The sequence below is a fragment of the Rana temporaria genome, chromosome 1 (genome assembly GCF_905171775.1).
Source record: "Rana temporaria chromosome 1, aRanTem1.1, whole genome shotgun sequence".
In the NCBI taxonomy this organism is placed as follows: domain Eukaryota; kingdom Metazoa; phylum Chordata; class Amphibia; order Anura; family Ranidae; genus Rana; species Rana temporaria.
This window is the reverse complement of record NC_053489.1, coordinates 379395534-379415625: the sequence shown is the minus strand read 5'-3', so window position 1 is coordinate 379415625 and position 20092 is coordinate 379395534. Positions and strand designations below refer to the sequence as shown.

Below are 20092 nucleotides of genomic sequence, written 5' to 3'. Positions count from 1 at the left end.
AGAAACCCGTAGAGGATTGGGGTACCTCCCCAATGGCAAACATTAAATAGGGAATAAGACAGTTCCAATCCTTTCCATCTCTATCCACCACCTTCTTTAACATTTGTTTAAGGGTTTTGTTGAATCTTTCAACCAACCCATCTGTTTGGGGGTGATACACAATTGCGTACATAGTTAGTCAGTTACATAGTTAGTCAGGTTGAAAAAAGACACAAGTCCATCCAGTTCAACCACAAAAAACTAAATAAAAAAACACAGTAAAATCCTATACACCCAACTCCATACCCACAGTTGATCCAGAGGAAGGCAAAAAACCCCAGCGGAGCATGATCCAATTTGCTACAGTAGGGGAAAAAATTCCTTCCTGATCCCCCGAGAGGCAATCGGATTTACCCTGGATCAACTATACCTATACCTGTGTCACTTTGAACAACTTGCACAGTTCTTTCATAACCCAGGACATAAAGGGTGTACCTTGGTCCGTAAGCAGTTCCTTACAAATACCCACGTGGCTAAAAACAAGAGATGGCTCTTTGGCTATGGTTTTGGCCGAGGTATTTCGGAGAGGAATCGCCTCCGGATAACGGGTGGCATAGTCCAATATAACCAAAATGTACTGATGCCCCCTAGCGGACTTCACTATTGGACCTACCAAATCCATGGTGATCCTCTCAAAGGGAACCTCAATGATGGCAAGGGGTACTAGCGGGTTAAGGGAATGTGGCATAGGTGGCGACACAGGGCAGGAGGAACAATAATTTTCAGGCCAATAAAATCTCTGCAACACTCTCTCTCGGGTTTTCTCTGTACCCAGATGACCTCCAAGAAAGTGCCCATGGGCCAACTCTAACACCAACTTCCTGTAAGGTTTGGGCACAAGTTGCTCAATGTTTCTTCTGCCTTTTGAGCCACCCGATAGAGTAGGTCCCTTTCCATGATGAAGTACGGGTAAGTGCAGGTCGTACATGGGTTCACTAACTCGCCATCTATTTTCACTTCCGTGCCTTTATTAGGGTGAGGTCTTAACTGTTCGGTGGCAAAGTTTTCCCTGTGAACCTCGAAATCAGAAAACTCTACAGACGACATGTTTTCGTCTGAGGATGTTGGCTCCTCCCCAGTTTGAGTCTCCCCTGCCAACAGGGCCGATCCTCCCTATAGGCTCACTATGCAAGCCGCTTAGGGCCCCGCAAAGCTGCGAAGGGCTGCCCAAAGCTGCAAAGTCATTTTCGCCCCCTCACCCCGCTTCTAAACTCGCTGGCTGAGTAATTTCCGACAGCAGAACACCCCCTTCCCCCGCTTCTCAACTTTCTTTAATGTGACATGTCACTGTCGTCAGCGCCCCCCGCTTCTCATTTTTAATGTGCCATATCATTTTGCTTAGGGCCCCAGGGGAGGTCAGGATCGGCACTGCCTGCCAATACTGACAAGGGGAATTCTGGAGAGTCCTCACCACTCAGAGGAATTCTGGTTATCAGATTCCTGGTATGTAGAGGCACCAGTGGGGGGCTCAGGGTGATCCCATAGTCCCCAGAATTTTGGAAAATCCCTTCCCAAAATGGCATGTGGTAAGTGAGACACTAACCCCACCGGATGTGAGAGGGTACCTTTGGAGGTCTCAAAACACACTATAGTCACAGGATACTCTCGGATGTCCCCATGCACAAATAACAGCTACCTTGTCATTCCCAGAGACCTCTGTAGTAACTAACTCAGCTTTTATCAGTGTCACTAGGCTACCTGAATCTAGCAACACAACAACATTTTTATCATTAATACACATTTTGCATAAATGTTTCTCAGTTCCCTGAATAGCAGTGCATGCGATTGTCGCAAACAGCAACTGATGTCTGTCCCTTAGAAAGTCGCATTGCATGGGTTCATCCACAACCAGGCCATTTGCTGCAATGTGTCCCTCGTGCCGGCAGCGGTAGCAAACAATCCTTTTTGCTGCCTCTTGAGGCTTTGACCTCCCGGGCTGTTCTCGCCAGACACTAGGGAGAACCCCCACCCTTTCACTCTCTCCACCCATTCCCCTTGGAATGGGCTTACCCGCCACTGGGGATGGTCTGGTCTTAGGGGGGAAAGTCCATGAGTCTCTGGAAGAGGCAGTCAGGTTCACTGTAGCCAAGTACCTCTCAACAAGATCCACAAGCTTATCGGCCGTTTCTGGGTCTCCATGGCTTACCCACTTTTGGATGGGAGTAGGAAGAGCTCTCAGGAAGCGATCACAACACATTCCACAATCTTTGGAGCGGACAAAGTATCTGGCTGTAGCCACTTCCTGCTCAGGTGAATGAGATCATACATTTGAGATCTGGGGGGTTTTCCAAGCCGGAAAGTCCAGTTATGCACATGCTGAGCCCGGACAGCCAGGGTGACACCCAGCCGCGCCAATATTTCAGTTTTTAGCACCACAAAGTCTTTTGCTTGGTCAGGCTCCAAGTCATAATAAGCCTTCTGCGATTCGCCAGTTAACAGAGGGGCCACCAGTCCAGCCCACTGCTCCTTGGGCCATTTTTCTCTTTCAGCAGTCCTTTCAAATGTGGTCAAAAACATCTCTGGATCATTCTCTCTAGTCATTTTTGTCAGTAAACGACTCACCCCAAAGGGTGCGGTATTAGAACCACTTGCCTCACTGGTCTGCGGACGTTGCTGCATTAAAGTCTCCATTTGTTGTTGTAGTCTCTGCTCTTGCTTCTGCAACAAGTCTATGAAGCGGGCCTCAGATTGTTGCTGGGCTTCCAAACTCTGCAGGTGAGCTTGTTGCTGGGCTGCGAGGCTCTGTTGGTGAGCTTGCTACTGGGCTGCAAGAATCTGTTGTCGAGATGCAATGCTCTTTTGCAAACCTGCATTTGTCTGCTGCTGATTGGCATTTGCTAGAGCCAGCTGTTTCAGTATCTTATCCATGCTGGCCTTTAAAAAAAACTGCCACTGGTTCTTCACCAACTGTGAGGGGTTAGCCCGGCAGTGAGTGTGTGAGACCCCCTGGAAGGGTTCAGCACACAAAAAACACTAGGCACAGCAGACAGTGGTAGGAGGAAAACAAAAAGGTGCGGTTTTATTTGAACTAAATAAACATTAAAATATGACCGAAAACAAAAGAAATACAAAAATAAATCCTGGTCAACGTGACCTGCTTGCTATAAATGTTGGTGTCCCTAACTAACAACTGGGTACAGCCTTGTGCTGCCCCAGTCCCTGACTCCCTGCTGTTTTAATCTCTTTAGCAAAAGCCACACAGGCTTGGTCTCATCACACAGAGATCCCACTCAGCAGACTAATCACACAGATCTGGTTCCAGGTTGGAGCATCTCTCTCTGCATGCTGGGAGTTTTTGTAGAGGACCTTATGAGCTCACCTAATTCAGCTGGGCCCATCAAGTCTTCCCAGCAGGACTCCCAGCACTCCCCCTAGAGGTATAAACTGGCATAAAGCTTGAACCTAGGGGATATATACACTGCATCCTGGATGCAACCAGGGAATTTAACTTGCCTGCTGCCACAGTATATGATGCACCGATGTGGCACGAATGAGCACTTCACATCCACCACACAAGTGCTGCTGCGCCTGGCTCCCTCCTCTCCTCACACACCATATGGATGGGTGAGAGGGGAGGAGCTAAACCAGACATTTCTCATTGAACCGAGCGATCACGTGGTTAAAGGCTGTCGTCATCGGCCCTTCACATCGATCTGTGATGTGCCAGGTTCGGACGACACCGCCATCACCCCTACAGCTATCTTTTGGCTATGGCCCAGTCGGAAAGTGGTTAAAAGAAATCCAACTGATGTATGGAAAACAATGCCAACATTGACAGAAATGTCAAGAGCAGCTTGCAACACATTACATACGAACTAGGCATCAGAGGTGGCCTGAACATCTATTTGGTAGAACCCACCTGGTATCTCCAGGCTGCCCCCAAAAAGTCAGCAGCTACAAATACTCTTGTGGCAAAAAGGTTCTGGACAAGATCATGTTTATCACCAGAACCCGGGACTCTCTCAATCTGCGAGATAGGTTTTTGCAGTGACTTCTGGAGATTAAAAGAAAAACTCAGGCTTTTCCTCCCCAAAACAGATGCATTGTACATGTAAATCACAACCCCAGTGTCAGTTTATGTGCAACTTATTTCCTTTAGCTGTATAAAGTAGGGCCGAAACAACTAATCGATTAATCGACAACTAATCGATTATGAAATTAATCAATTACAATTTTCATAATTGATTAATCGGCCAGTAACATAATGGGGTTAAAAAAAAAAAAAAAAATAGCCCCTTATAGTACAAAAAAGCAAATCGCTACTGTAAATATTACTTTCACTGTCCCACAGTAAAAAAAATGAACCCCTTACAGTAGCAATTATTTGCTCTTTTTGTACTTATTTTTGTTTTCTCTAGTCGTCTTCCAGGACAGCCTCTTGAGACCTTGGGCTCCTCCCTCCGGGACAGGAAACACGTACACCCTTTTCTTTAAAAGGTAGTCCTCCAGGTCTCCTCCTCAGTTATTGTGTTTCCTGCCAGAAGGGAAGGAGCACGTTAGGGACTAAGATTCTGCTGGACTTCCCTCTCTGCCTTGGTACCCCTCTGTTCCTAGTCGGAAGAGGTGGTCACCGATTCCCACTGCTGTCCTGACGCTCGGGGAGAGTGGGAACCCTTGCTGACACGGCACCCGCCCTATCCCCTGTACCTGAGACATGTTCAGCGTTGGTTTCCCAGCGGAGGGTATAGCAGCGGCGAGAGACGCTGGCTTAGCCATGCCGCTCTGCAATGTAGACTTCCTCCTTCCGGAGCGGCGCTGAGCGGCGGGGCGGATGCGTTCCACGAGGCGGAAGTGTGTCATCGGGAATGGCGTCATCAAGGGACACCGCCGGATGTAGTCCCGTTCGACATAGGCGCAGCAGGGGAACGTAGGCACCCGGAGCGGTGTGTTACAAGCGCAGCTGGGCTGCACAGGACGCCAGGACTGATGGAGGAAGTGAGGGCGTCTACAGACTCCGGGTCCACCGGCTCCGGCATCTCCCAGGTAAGGTGGCAAGGCTGTTCTTTCCTTACTCTGGGGGACCAGGTCTGAGACTTCTCAGGACCATTGTTTTTTCTCCCTCCCTGGGTGGGGAACCTTTGGTGGAGGGATTCCCCGCACTTGTAGCCGACATAAAACACAGTGGTGTATGGTCAGGGGGACGTTTTCTGATGGACTATTGTCCTGGCTGTTTGTTAATTTTCAGATCAAAGCTCAGGACAAGACACCAGTCCAAGTCCCTAAGAGAAAATGCGCTGTGTGTGGGGAAAAATTAAGCTCAAACTGGAAAAAGCCTTTATGTGCAGAGTGCATCGCCAGCTTGGTAAAGGATGACTCCTCGGCAGAATGCCACAAAGTCTTAGCCTCCGTCAAGGATGAACTAGCATCCACCTTTAAGTCTCTCAGGGGTATGATGGACAGGGTGCAGATGCCGTTCCCCATTTATAGGGCCTCTAGTGCACCATCCTTGGCAGCCCCAGCTGGGGTGTCTGAGCAAGACGAGGAGGTGGCAGCCTGGTCTACACGATCCCAGGCTTCCTCCCAGGTGGATTCAGCATCCGGCTCAGAGGTAGAGGAAGACTCCTCCAGGGGGACGAGGTACAAGCAGTCTCTGGATGATGTGGGAGACTTGCTTAAGGCGATTTATGAAACCTTAGAGATCCAAGAGGAACCGGTCCAGTTGTCTAAGCACGACCAGCTATACCAGGGGTGTGGTGCTCAAAAGACCAGGGTTTTTTCCTGTTCACAAGTCGCTTGTGGAAGCAATCTTGCTGGAGTGGGAGCAGCCAGAAAAAAGGCCTTTTTTTGCGGGAAATTTGAAACAGATTTCCTTTCGAAGATGACGCATCATATCCCTGGAACAAGGTCCCGAAACTTGATGCTCCCCTGGCCAGGGTTTCTAAAAGAACCGACCTGGCTTTCGATGACCTAGGGTCTCTTAAGGACCCCATGGATAAAAGGGGTGAAATCCTGCTCAAGAGCATGGGACGCTTCCACTATAGGGCTGAAACCAGCACTAGCGGCTACATGCGTGGCCAGAAATTTGGAATGCTGGCTCAACCAGCTTCAAGCTCACATCACTGCCGGTACTTCCGGGCAACAGATTTTAAAATCTTTTCCGTTGCTCATGAAGGCAGTCGGTTTTCTAGCAGATGCTTCCTCAGAATCAGTGAAGCTGGCAGCTAGATCAGCGGCGTTAGTCAACGCAGCCAGGAGGTCGGTCTGGTTGAAGACCTGGACCGGGGACGCCGCATCTAAATTGAAGCTCTGTGGCTTGCCGTTTTCAGGAGACCATCTGTTTGGGCCTGGTCTCCAAGAAGCGTTGGAAAGAACGCAGGACAAGAAAAAAGCCTTTCCCGAAAGAAAAAAGACGGGAACAGAAGGTTTTTTCGAGGGTTCTAGCAGAACCAGAAAGATAGGGATACCCGTCCTAAAAAACACTGGTCAGGCCAGAAGGGACGAGGTAGAGGAGAAATCTTGTTTAACCCTCCTCAGGCTACCCCCAAATCCCAGTGACGCTCAGGTCCCTGTGGGAGGAAGGTTGGGGGAGTTCCTCTTGCAATGGACAGAGTCAATAGTCAGTTAGTTTGTTCAGGACGTCGTAAAAAACGGCTACAGGCTGGAGTTCTTTTCTCCCCCCCCCCCCGGTATTTTTGGTCACCCAACTCCCAAGGGATCGGGAGAAAGCGGAGGCTTTGGGCCTCCTTCTGGGAGACCTATTAGACCAGAGGGTCTTAAAAGAGGTTCCCCAGACGGAAAAAGGTCAGGGGGTGTATTCCCATGTTTTCGTGGTGAAAAAACCCTCCGGAAAATACAGACTGATCTTAAACCTTCGTCCCCTCAACAGGTTTGTCAGGTACAAGCGCTTCAGAATGGAGTCGATATTTTCAGTGACCAATCTTATCTTCCCAAATTGTTATGGCTACGGTGGACCTCAGAGATGCATACTTGCATATACCGATTCGCCCGGAATGTCAAAAATTCCTGAGGCTAGCGGTGAGGATGGGGTCAGCCATCAAGCACTTCCAGTTCAGGGCCCTTCCCTTCGGGCTTTCATCCTCCCCAAGGATTTTCAAAGTCCTAGCAGAGGCCTTGGCGCCCCTGAGAATCCAGGGCATCACGGTAATTCCATACCTGGACGACCTCTTGTTTGTAGCCCCGTCAGGTCCCCAACTAGAGGGCGACCTGAAGGAAGCCCTGTCCTTCCTGCGCTCCTTAGGATGGCTGGTCAACGAGGACAAATCACAGCTTGTACCTTCCCAAGAAGTCATATCTGGGGTACAGGATTTCCTCGGTGGAGAGGAAGATTTTCCTTCCTCAGGAGCAGGTTCTCAAACTAGAGCAGGCTATTGCACAGCTTCAGACGAATCAGGGGGCCAACATCAGACAAGTGATGAGTCTTGGGCCTTATGTCGGCCTGTTTCCCGGCGGTGCCCTGGGCCAGGTCCCATCTACGCCCCTTACAGGGGCTTATGCTCAAGCATTGGAATGGCAGGAGGGAGGGATTGGACCTTCCTATGCCTATTCCAAACAGCATCAAGAGAGATCTGTGGTGGTGGCGGTCCAGGAGAAACTTAGAGAGAGGTCTTTCCTGGGACCCTCCAGCAGCCTTGGTGCTGACCACCGATGCCAGCAGGAAGGGTTGGGGAGCCCACTTGGAAGAAGATTGGACCCAGGGGCAATGGTCATCCTCAGAAGTCCTAAGGTCATCAAACCAAAAAGAGCTGTTGGCCGTTCTAAGGGCCATACAGGTCTTCAGGTCCCGTTTAGTAGGAAAGCACCTACAAGTGAGGACAGACAATGCTGCCACGGTCGCCTACATAAAAAAGCAAGGGGGCACAAGGAGTCCAGCCCTTCAGGCCACGGCTGCACAAATTCTAAGTTGGGCAGAGAAGAATCTAGTGTGCCTTTCGGCAGTCCACTTGAAGGGTTCTCTAAATACCCTGGCCGATTTTCTCAGCAGACAACCCATAAATCAAGACGAGTGACAGGGAAGTATTCAAACAGATAGTGTCTCTCTGGGGACTTCCAGAGGTGGACCTGTTTGTGGCAGAAGGGAACAGGAAGACTCCAGTGTTCTTCTCTATTCGCCCACAGGACAGAGCGATGGGAATAGATGCCTTCGCCCATCCTTGGCATTTCAGCCTGGCCTATGCCTTCCCCCCGGTGAGGTTAATTCCCAAGGTGATTCGGAAATTTCTCATGGAACCTACGGACCCAATTCTGGTCTCGCCTTTTTGGCCCAAGCGGCCATGGTTCGCCAGCCTGAAGAGACTGGCCCTGTATCCACCTTGGACACTTCCGGTAAGAGAGGACCTGTTATCCATAGGTCCAGTCCTTCATCCTCAGATAAAGAGTCTGAATCTAGCCGCTTGGTTTCTGAAGAGCAACTATTGAAGGCCCATGGTTTTTCAGACATGGTGGTAGAAACCCTCTTGAAATGCTGTAAACCGGTAACAAGGGCAATCTACTCCAAGATCTGGAAGAGATTCAATTCCTGGAAGATAGAACAGGGTTTTGTCCGACCTAACATTCCATCAGTTCTGGATTTCCTGCAGGCGGGGGTGGAGCTAGGGTTGTCTCAGCACCCTTAAAGTACAGGCGGCTGCCTTAAGTATTTTTTTGGAAACTCCTCTTCAGCAAGATCGTTTTGTTAGAATTTTTTTCAAGAGCTTGACAAGGTCCAAGCCTGTAAGGGTCAGAGCCTTCCCCACTTGGGATCTATCACTGGTACTGAAAGCTCTTACCAACAAACCGTTTGAGCCACTGGAGGAGTCTTCTCTGAAGCATGTCACGTTAAAAACAGCGTTTCTAGTAGCTATATCCTCAGCCAGGAGAGTTAGTGACCTACATGCCCTTTCTATTAGAGAGCCCTTCATGACAGTTTTGGATGACAGGATCATTCTTAGGACGGATCCTAGTTTCTTGCCTAAAGTGGCATCTACCTTTCATAGAACTCAGGATATTATCCTGCCAACCCTTTATTCCTCTTCAGATGATGATGAGGGGGAATTATTGTTTTTATTGGATGTTAAAAGAAACCTTTTATTTTATTTAGAAGTCACAAAGGAATTCAGGCTTAGTGATTCCCTTTTTGTTATTTTTTCGGGTGCCCGTAAAAGGATACGGGACATCAAAATCTTCCATGGCCAGGTGGCTTAGGATGTTGATTATCGAGGCTTATCAGATAGGGGGTAAGGAACCACCTATAGTCAAAGCCCATTCTACCCGGGCAGTTGCAGTTTCCTGGGCTGAGAGAGCCGGAGCTTCCCCGGAAGAGATCTGTAAGGCGGCAGCCTGGACATCTTACTCAACCTTTGCAAGGCATTACCGGCTGGACCTGCTGTGAGACAAAGATCAGGCCTTCGGACGGAGGGTCCTCCAGACAGTGGTCCCACCCTAAAACGAGTACGTTTCTTGCTTGTCATCTCAAGAGGCTGTCCTGGAAGAAGACTAGAGAAAAAACGGAGTTAGGCTTACCGGTAACTCTGTTTCTAGGAGTCTTCCAGGACAGCCAGAGTTTTTTCCCACCCGGTGTCAATTTAGGAACTGGTATTGTGGTAATGATCCAACGATGTGTTAGTAGATTGTGTCTTTCAGGATCTTCTGGTATTTCTCGGGCAAACTGAGGAGACCTGGAGGACTACCTTTTAAAGAAAAGGGTGTACGTGTTTCCTGTCCCGGAGGGAGGAACCCAAGGTCTCAAGAGGCTGTCCTGGAAGACTCCCAGAAACAGAGTTACCGGTAAGCCTAACTCCATTTTTTTTAACCCCATTATGTTACTAAATATCTCAGGCCTGGGTTCACGCCTGTTTTTTGCAGAAACACACTATAGTTCAGTTATGTTTTCCGATGGGACACGTTCACATTCATGATTTTTTTTTTTCAGCTGCTGTGTATTTGGAAAGGGCAAGGACTTATTAACGCAAAACGGTGCCATTTTGGTTTTTTTTTGGTTAAATTTACTTCAATGGAGAAGCTGCAGAAAAGAATGTAAATGTGTTTTTGCGGCAATTTGTGTTTTGTAATCTGCCCAACAACAAATTGGCCCCAATTTTTTTTTTAAATGCCATTTTTTTTAAGGCTATTATCCGATTAATCGAAACAATCGGCCAACTAATCGATTATGAAAATAATCGTTAGTTGCAGCCCTAGTATAAAGTATGTTTTTGTGTCTGATGTCACTCTTCCCAATATCTCCTTTTTTCATTTCTTGCCAGTCCTGATTAGGGGTGCAACGGATCAGAAAACTCACGGATCGGATCATTTTTCGGATCAGCAAAAATGAAAAAAAAATACTAATCTTGTTACACCCAACAGAGTTTTAGGTTTCACAGTTGTTTTCAACACAAAACGGAGCTTAAATACAGAATATGTAAATCTGACGGACTGTTTACATGTTACATTTTAAAATCCGCAGCAAACCTTACATGCTTGCTAATGTGACAGAACACCTCTGATTTTCACATTAAGTTAAATATTAATATCAGAGATGTTCTGTCACATTAGCAAGCATGTAAGGTGCCATTAAACACAGCTATTCACAAAAAATAAATAAAAAACGATTTTTTTTTTTTACCAAAAAACATTTATCAGAGTACATATTGGCCTAAATATATGAGCGACGCAGTACCGTATCGCAAAAAAAATGCTCTGGTCAGGAAGGGGGGGTAAATCTTCCGAGGGTGAAGTGGTTAAACAGGGACCTGGACAATGCCATACACAGTGTGTGAAGCAAAGGGACTGTGTACTGTGACATGCTGTGTATACAGTGGGGGGGGGGAAGTGTCTCAGTGTAGCACACACAGACAGTAGCGATGTACAAACACACACCGACAGGTTAAGCCCTCTCCACCCCTCCTAAGGACTCTCATGATCCCCTCACAGCCCCGTGTGATTGTTCCAGCACGGAATTCCAAGCAGGCAGGTTAGGGAGAGGAGAAAGTGAGTGAGAGGAAGTAACAAGCTGAACACACACTGCTGGATTAGTTCTCTATACAGTGCACTTGTTCCCGATTCCTCACCTAACATTATCTTATCTGTAGAGCAGAGGCTGGCCATTCCCCCTTCCAGACAGTAAAGTTCCCCCTTCCAGACACTTACTGTGTAATCACGGTGAGTCCATCGCTTCTGTCAGCTGCTCCAGGGGAATTCAGTCCCATGCTGTGAAGGGTCACTGGCAAGCACACAGTCTCCACTGGGGTAGAGCAAGATGGCGGCCGCTCCGGAGCTAGGCCGAAGCCAGGGACTTTCCTACGGCCAAGGCTCCGGAGCGCTCCGCGGATCGTGTGGTGGTCCTGATCCGAACGGGGTGGCCCGTTCGGATCACGGATCGGTGACGATCCGTTGCACCCCTAGTCCTGATACTACATCTCCCATGATCCTTTGAGCCTCTAGTTTCAGGGAAGGCTATGGGAGTCACTTGTACCAGCTGTGGAATTTGATGTGAAAGGGTCTAAGGTTTACTGTGGGCGTTTCTAGGCCTTTGTGTGGGTGGTAAAAGGAGAGGAATATAATTGTGCTATCCCTGCCCACACTCCATGCCTCTCTGCCGTTGATAGGGAGCAAGCAGGAAATTGAACTTTAGTCAGAAAATGAAAGTGGTTAAGGCAATTTTTGTATTTTTTTTAACCAAAAACATGTTATACTTACCTGCTCTGTTTTGCACAGAGCAGCCCCAATCCTCCTCTTGCCCCACTGTCGCCTACTAAGAGGGCACTCATGCATGCCTGCTTGCTCATGCAATTCGCGCAGAAAACGCATGGTATGCCCAAACACGTGTCGCTCTCACTGTGCCATTTAGGCTGGGTATGCATCTGCAGACAACGGAGCAACATGGTACAGAGGGGTATGATTTATTCCATTCAGTTCTAGTGAAAAGGAAGTTGGAGTTTAGCTTTAACGATCCAACAAAGGTCTGCAGAGCTTTTGCTGTTAAATGTTGGCTGAAAGGTAGGACTGGTCCTTTAAAACACGAGATCTTCCAAGTATCCCACAAAATAAGTTGCCAGGGAATGAGAGAGTCAAAACTGGGGCAAGAACCTTGGTGAACAGTAGGGAAGGAAGACTTGTTGTAATGTTGGTTACCCACTGCAATAAGTGAATAATGTTCATGAGGCGGAAACAAAAGATTTACACAGACATCCTGATGTGTACGAAGGGCAAAGAATCCTCAGGAAAGAGGGAGGCAATGACCAACCTGGCATTTCCTGTACAAAACTTTTGAATCTGTAGTGAAAAAGTGGATTCAGAGCTGAACACTCATTCGTTTTGGGAACCAAAAAGATTCAAGAACAGTCCTAAAAGGGTTCTCCTGGTGGCAAGTGGGTAATGAAAAGGGGTGTTAAAAAGCAGCAAGCAGATCTGTGTGTCACGGAGGAGACATGTTAGAGCACATGAAGCATAGAGAAAAAGAATAGGCCCCTAGAAATACTCTGGACACAGGCATCCAAGATTTTCTGGGACTAGGCCGTCAGGTGCCGCACCCCCGCAAGGGAACCCTATCACTGTGAAGAGACCGTGGCTGGTTTGGACAGCCATGCCATTCTAGACTTAACATTTGGATGCTGAGATGGATGAAAGAAACACTTAATCCTAACCTCAGGAGTGGAAGACCTACTTTTTTTTCCCCAAGGGGGTGACCGTACCTTTACCCCCTATAATTAACATAATAAACTTATCCAACGTGGAACCAAACAGGCATTGGCCCTCAAAATGGTAGATGCTCAGAGCGATCCTTACAAGGGGGTTCTGTTGTCTGGACATTTCAACCAAAAAATTCTCTGCAAAGCTCATCCTGGAAATCTGGAGACGTGCATTAGCCCACACAGCTGCACCATTCATTCACATAAATCAAATGAGAAAACTGCCAGTTGCCCTTGTAGTGCACTCAAACATCCTCCAGTTTTGTAACAGAAAGCCCATACAGGAGGTACAGGCAAAAAGTCAGAAGACATGTCTGCAAGAACCTGACATTGCACCAGCGATCCACCGATCATGGGTGCAATGCTTTGCAGGATCCTGTAGGAAAAATAAATTAACACTTCTTTCATGTAATGTGCATTTTGGGGGCGTGTCCAAGATGGCAATGGTGATGGATGCCTAGTTAAGGAGCTCTGCCACCAACGCAGGGAATTTATCCAATTTTCGTATCCTGAAACTATTCTGAAGTGCCCACTTCCCCTCCCATTCTCTCCCTGCGGATAATGAAACTGAGCCAAAAGAAATTGGAGCATTGAAATCTCGGGAATACTCATACTTCTTGCGGCGCTTCTGCACACGTGGCAGCTTTTGGCAGCATGGCGACAGACTGAGGACCCTGAGCCTGCTCTCACGGAGCAAAGCAACTTGTCAGTCTGCGATAGCTTGCATGAGGGCTGCGAATCTACTTTATCCTTCCTCACTACAAAGATCGATACAGTGCAGCAGGACATTGGCCTCAGACACGATTTTTTACGGTCTGCCAACGTGTCACTGAAGTTGAGCGGAGGGTGGGAGATGCAGAGGACACTGTCCGAGATCACTCAGCCTCCCAGGGAAGAGGACGTGGAGAACCTCAACTGGAGGAACAACCTCTGGATAATTGGTCTGCCTGAGGGCTCCGATCCATCTGCATACACGGAAAGCGGCTGCTCCGCACGCTCTTCCCCCAAACCTTCTCATCCTCCTTCACTGTGAAGCGGGCTCACAGGATGCCAGCTGCCCGCGGCCCTCCAGGAGCTCCGCCTCGTACTTTCATCTTTCGTTTGCTCAATTTTAGGGACCGAGACCTAATCCTGAGATGAAGATAAATGACATCTGCCACGAGGCTGCGCGCATGATGTTTTTTCCACCAGAATTCTCGATTGACACCCAAAAGCTTCGTAAGTCCTTTAATGCGGTGAAGCAGGCCTTGCGTGTCAAGGGAGTGCGCTACAGTATGCTGTTCCCCCGCCCTCCTCCAGGATGGAGAGACTGTTTTGCCAATGCAGTAGCTGGTTCTACATCTCCCTCTTCCCAATAACGTTATTCCCCCTTGTCTTGATTTGCTGTCTGCCCTCAGTGGGGGAAACTGTTGTCTCACCTACTAACTTGGAGTGGCCCGCACAACCGGTCAGGTACTGCCTGCCGTTAGTCTCCCACAACTCGCACCCTCTATACAGAGCCATGGACACTGTGGACTACAAAATTCTGTGTGGGATGACTGTGCCAGCCATGGATGGCTGCTCCACTCCTACACTGAATGAGACCACCCTTGCTTCTCCATTTGAGCCTAATTGACCAATTTTTCCTTCATGGATGCAGACACTGCTGTTTTTCTTCCCCTGCAAACAAGGGAAACTGACAGTTTTTCTACACTTACTGTGGCCAAATTTGCAGATAAAAAAAAACGGTGTCAATGGAAGTACCCTTGTTATGCGATGGTCCTGTAAAGAAGCGCAAAGGTGCTATCAGTTTACTACAATCAGTGAAGGTCCCAGGGGATGATGGCTTTCCTGTGGAATTTTATAAAGCCCAGTGTATTTCCTTTTCCCAACTAATCGAAAAAGTATCCTTTATATGCCGACGACGCGCTCCTAATATCTCCGAGGTGCCTAACAGTTGGCGGCTTTAGCCAACATTGACCGCTCTGGCTCCTTCTTGGGCATCAGGGTGAACTGGGAAAAATTGCTCCGGTTCTCCCTATCTGATAGGACTCCCCCGGCTAATCTACAGGTCCCCATTAAATGGGTGTCACGATTTTAATACCTAGGAATTTATATACAAAAAGACCCAAAACGTTACTTAGAAGATAATCTATATTCTATCTTACAACAATTTCTTCGGTGCGGTTTGGTCTCAGTAGGGGGAGTGAATTAAAAACGTTATTTCGAAGTTCCATTATGCCTTCCGTCCCTAAAGCCTTTTTTATTAAATTCGATCAGGCCATCAACTGTTTGGGCAGGCTCGACCCCTAGAGTGGCTAAAACTACACTGCAGCTTTCCTTGACAGAGGGTGGACTATCTATGCCTAACTTTAAGAAATATTTTTGGGTGGCAGTGTTGGTTACTGTAAGAAGGTGGTTTGCCCAAGACCTATCCAATCCTGCAGTAAATTTTAAAAAGCAGCGCTCCTAGGATCCTTATTTAGAACTTAGTAATTTAGTACAGAGGCCCGAGATATAGCCCCCAGGTCATTACCCCCATGAAGGCGACGAATGCAGTCTAGAAACAAGTTACCTTGCATCTACAAGACCCTGGCACTGTCTCTCCGCATACCCTGTTGTGGGGAAACCCTACTTTACAGTATTTCCGATCTGTGCCGGATCCACAGATCTGGGCTAGACATGATTTGGGCGCTGCACAATATTCTACTTGAGGGACGTCTTCTCTCATTTGTCGAGATGAAACAAATTTAAATTTCCTCCATGGATGTTCTTGCAGATAATTGCAGCTCAGACATGCTGCCCGGGCACAATTCTCTAATGGGGTGGTTCTTGCTGCCCACTCGGTCAAATCATTCCTCACAACTAACGATCTAACGAACTAAGGAATTTTTTCCCCTGCTGTAGCAAATTGGATCATGCTCTGCTGGGGTTTTTTGCCTTCCTCTGGATCAACTGTGGGTATGGAGTTGGGTGTATAGGATTTTACTGTGTTTTTTATTTTGTTTTTTTTTATTTTTTGTGGTTGAACTGGATGGACTTGTGTCTTTTTTCAACCTGACTAACTATGTAACTATCTGGATCAGACACTGTCCTCCATTCATCTCAGACTCACCTACAGAGACACCTCTAAAATGCTTAGACTGTTTAATGTGTGACAGCGGGTTTAATGTGTGACAGCGGGAAGTGCCTGCCTTGACAAAGGAGGATTGGACTGAGGGGTTGTGACAATGCATCTCACTGATATCTGTGAAGGATCGCTTTGTACAACTCAAGTTCTTACATTGGGTGCACTATACTCCCCACGGGCTGTCCATTGTCTACCCAGGGACGGAGGACACGTGTCCGAAGTGCAGGCGGCGACCTTTATTCACAAGGTATGGTTATGCTCTCTCCTCCAGACCTATTGGCGAGCAGTGGTAGCCGACATTAACAAGGTGGCTGAGCTTCAGCTGGACATGGATTTGTTAGCATTCCTTCTGGGCATCACTGATAATCTGGCTACTACTAAACATACAAAGCTGTTTGTATTTTATGGTCTTCCTATGCTAGGAAGGTTATTTTAGCCAGGTTGAAGATCCCTATGCCTTCAGCTTGGAAGGCCCTGATAAACGTGCTACCTTTATATAAGCTTACTTATATGGGGCGTAACTGTCCACAAACATGTGATAAAATCTGGGCATCGTGAACACACAATTACTGTATAAATTATTACTGGATCTTCATGTGCTGATCTGGGAGCCTGCGCTACTTTGTCATATTTGGGCCCCCTCTCCCTAGGGTTATGGCTGCCCCTTGTGGGTTCCGTTGCGCCTTATGGGTGGTTGTCTCCAGTTCCTTCCCATTTTCCTCCCTCCCCTCTCCCCGGTTTCCTGTGCAACCATGATCCTGCTGGGTTGCCACTCCCCTTGCTCTCACTCCCCCTGCCTTTCTACCTATAGGAAGTATTGGATGATAGGGTGGTTTGAGTTATCCCTATTCTGTTATATGCCATACAGGCATGTTTGTTTAAGTACCATGACACAGAACAAGTTTACAAATACTCTGTCACCTGTGTGGTGTACCTTATCTTTTGCCAATGCTAACCTAAGTTGTAATGATATCTAATCAAGTTCAATGTATTCTACATATGCTATTATTTACAAGTGTATTGTGTTCTCTCAATAAACATTTGTTCTGTTAAAAAATAAAAAATGTGCATTTTATTGTTCGTCTGTGTATAACTCCACACATTGCACTGTGTGCCGAGGGCAGCGTCCACAGGAGGATTCAGTTTAAAGCAACATTACAGGCCTACCATGTATACTTTCAACCATGGGGGTCCAGTTGTGGTCCCACAAGGCTCTACCTAAGAGCTCACAGAACCAGAAGCTGCATGAAGCCAAGGTGCAGTCAAGTAATGTGTATCTTGAAAATAAATCATCCAGAGCGCACCTCCATAGAATACAGTAACAGAGAAAAGGTCCATCACCTAAGCACAACAGCAAAAAAAACTAAGGCTAGCTGGAAGCAGGACGTGTTAAATAGGGGGATGTCCCTGCAGCCTTCTATTTTGTTAGTTCCTGAAGGTAGCTGCATATAATCAGGTCGCAATGATTTAAAAAAGGCTGTGTCCTGTACTGATCCAAAGAAATCCACATAAAAACAATGTGTTTCGAATGATCTTCCTCAGGAATGAATGAAATCGAGATAAATAGCTTATTTAAAAATCACCACAAAAGCATTATCAGCTGAATCCATATCAAATGAAATATCTCCATCCTATAGGAGGCATATCGACATGAAAGACCACCCTTTTCTTATCTTGTACAATTTCAAAAAGTCAAAAAGCATGGATAAGCACTTGTACAGTACTTGTTGCAGGATCTGGGGGTGCAAAGAATCATCAGTCTATGAACAGGTCTTAAAAGGGACAATCAAGGTGTATATAAAAGTTCTATACATTATGAAAAAAAATCTCTTAAGTCAAAGTAGTAGACCAATCATGTCACATCAAAGTCATTATAAGGTCCAGCAGCATCACAGGCATTTCTTCCATGTCCTATATGGGATGGAAATATTTAATTTACTACGGTTTCCAGCCGACGCTGTTTCTTTGTGTGGTTTTAAAATAAGCAATTTAGGAGATGCCAGACGATGTCCTTTGTGATGAAACGCGTCGGATGCGGCCTGTGACTCTGACGTTGTCACGCCTTGTCGATGGTCACAGGGAGAAAACAAACACAGGAAGCCTTGTGGAGATGCATTACGAACTTTAATTTTGTAAATGCATTTTTTTTTGGGCTTAATAAACCCTGTATTACAGTATTACACTATGGAGTTTCTTTTGTTTATATCCTTTTGAGATGCAGGGATTGGTCACAAATCTCTGATATCCAGACACCAGCATAGGTCTATTGGGAGACCGTAAACCCCTGTGCCTGGAGAGATCGCCGTAATAGCGGTCATCTATCTGTGGTAAGGAGACTACATACTTACTTCTGGGTGTCCTCAGTGGATGAAGGTTTTAGCATCACAATTGTTTTTAACTGCATATCTATGGAATTACATCTTTAATTTTTAATACACAGTTTAATTTCATGAATATTTTTTCAGCTATTCACAATTGGGACTTTGAACCTATTTACTTGTGATAGGTTTTGGATTTTGGGACTTTGATATTATTTTTGATTAGTGTTATGGTCATTTGGATTTTGTATTTATTCATTTATATCAATCCTAAAAAAAAAAAAAAAAATGTAAAAAACCTTTTCACTGATGGTTACTGTTTTACACTGTTATATCAAGTTTTCATACACTGCTATTCACCAATTTTAAATTGTTTTTTGAAGTGTTATTTGTTTAACCCCTTCAATACAGGGCTTTTATACCCACCTCCATACCAGGCCTCTCTCCTACATGTATAAATCATCATTCTTGCTAAAAAAAATTACTCAGAACCCCCAAACGTTATATATTTTTTTTTAGCAGACACAATGGCGGTCATTGCAACTTTTTATCTTGCACGGTATTTTCGCAATAATAATCCAAACGGCTTTTTTTTGTGGAAAAAAAATGGTTTCATGAATTAAAAAATAAAACTATAGTTAGCCCAATTTTTTTGTAAAATAATATGAAAGATGATGTTATGCCGAGTCAATAGATACGCTTTAAAATTGCGCACACTCATGGAATGGTGCCAAACTTTGTTACTTAAAAATCTCCACAGGCGACGCTTTGAAAATTTTTACAGGTTACCAGTTTAGAGTTACAAAGGAGGTCTAGTGCTAGAATTGTTGCACACGCTCTAGCGCACGTGGGGATACCTCACATATGTGGTTTGAACGGCGTTTACATACGTGGGCGGGACTTACATGTGCGTTTGCTTCTGAGCATGAGCTACTGGGGACAGGGGCGTTTAAAAAAAATATATATATATTATTTAATTTTACTTTTTTTTAATCACTTTTATTCCTATTACAAGGAATGTAAACATCCCTTGCAATAGGAATAGTGTGTGACAGGTCCTCTTTATGGAGAGATGCGGGGTCAATAAGACCCTGCATCTCTCCTCCAGGCTGGAAAGCATGAGATCAGGAAAAAAAAAATTCACTAATCTCATGCTTACTAAACCGCGGCTTTGTTTACTTCCGGGTACCCGGGCGTGATGTCATCACATCGCGCCCGGGCCTCCGACGGTCATAGAGATGACTGGTGACCATCTGGTCACCAGTCATCTCTATGCTTCCCATCCAGCGCTGGACGATTCTTTCTCCGAGCCCCTGATGGCACAGGAGAGCCCGGAGAAGCACCAGATGGCGGTGGGGGGGATGTCCACTCCCGCCGTCTATAAGAACGATCAAGCGGCCGCTATGATCGTTATGGTACGCAGAATCGCCGCCAGCAAACAATGATATCTGAATGATGCCTCTAGCTGCAGGCATCATTCAGATATCCCCTCACAAAGCCCAGGACATCATAACGTCCACCCGGGATGGGAGATTCCCTCTGTGGACGCCATATGACTATGGGCCGGTACGGAAGTGGTTAAATTACAGTATTAACCTTATTCACTTTATTCAAATCCCTTTTACTATGGGGACTTATTATATTTTAGCGCCGTACCTCACAACAAGCAATTTAGAAATCATCTTGATCTCATTTACATGTACATGTAAGGATCATTCGAAATGCGTTAAGTTTACATATGGATTTCTTCGGATCACTACATCAACGTGAACCCAAAATTGACATTTTATGTTTTTGCAGTATCCTGTCAGTTTCGTTTTTTATCTGTGGCTAACTAAAACAGTTCAACACATATATTATTGTAAAGGGATGTGGACATATAGCAAAGTGCCTTGTTTAAAAATATGTATATAGAATGTGTGTCGTTACTTCAGGATCGACTGCATGAACGTTCAGAAGTCATCAAAAAGACCGATTTACCTTTTTTTTTTTTTTAAGTATGC

The 20092-nt window shown here is 46.3% G+C and overlaps 1 protein-coding gene across 1 annotated transcript in view; it reads right to left on the bottom strand.

The window, feature by feature from the left end:
* LOC120929153 (chromatin assembly factor 1 subunit A-B-like) overlaps positions 1 to 20092 on the bottom strand; it is a 188233-nt gene that overhangs the window by 89161 nt on the left and 78980 nt on the right. The window lies entirely within an intron of this gene.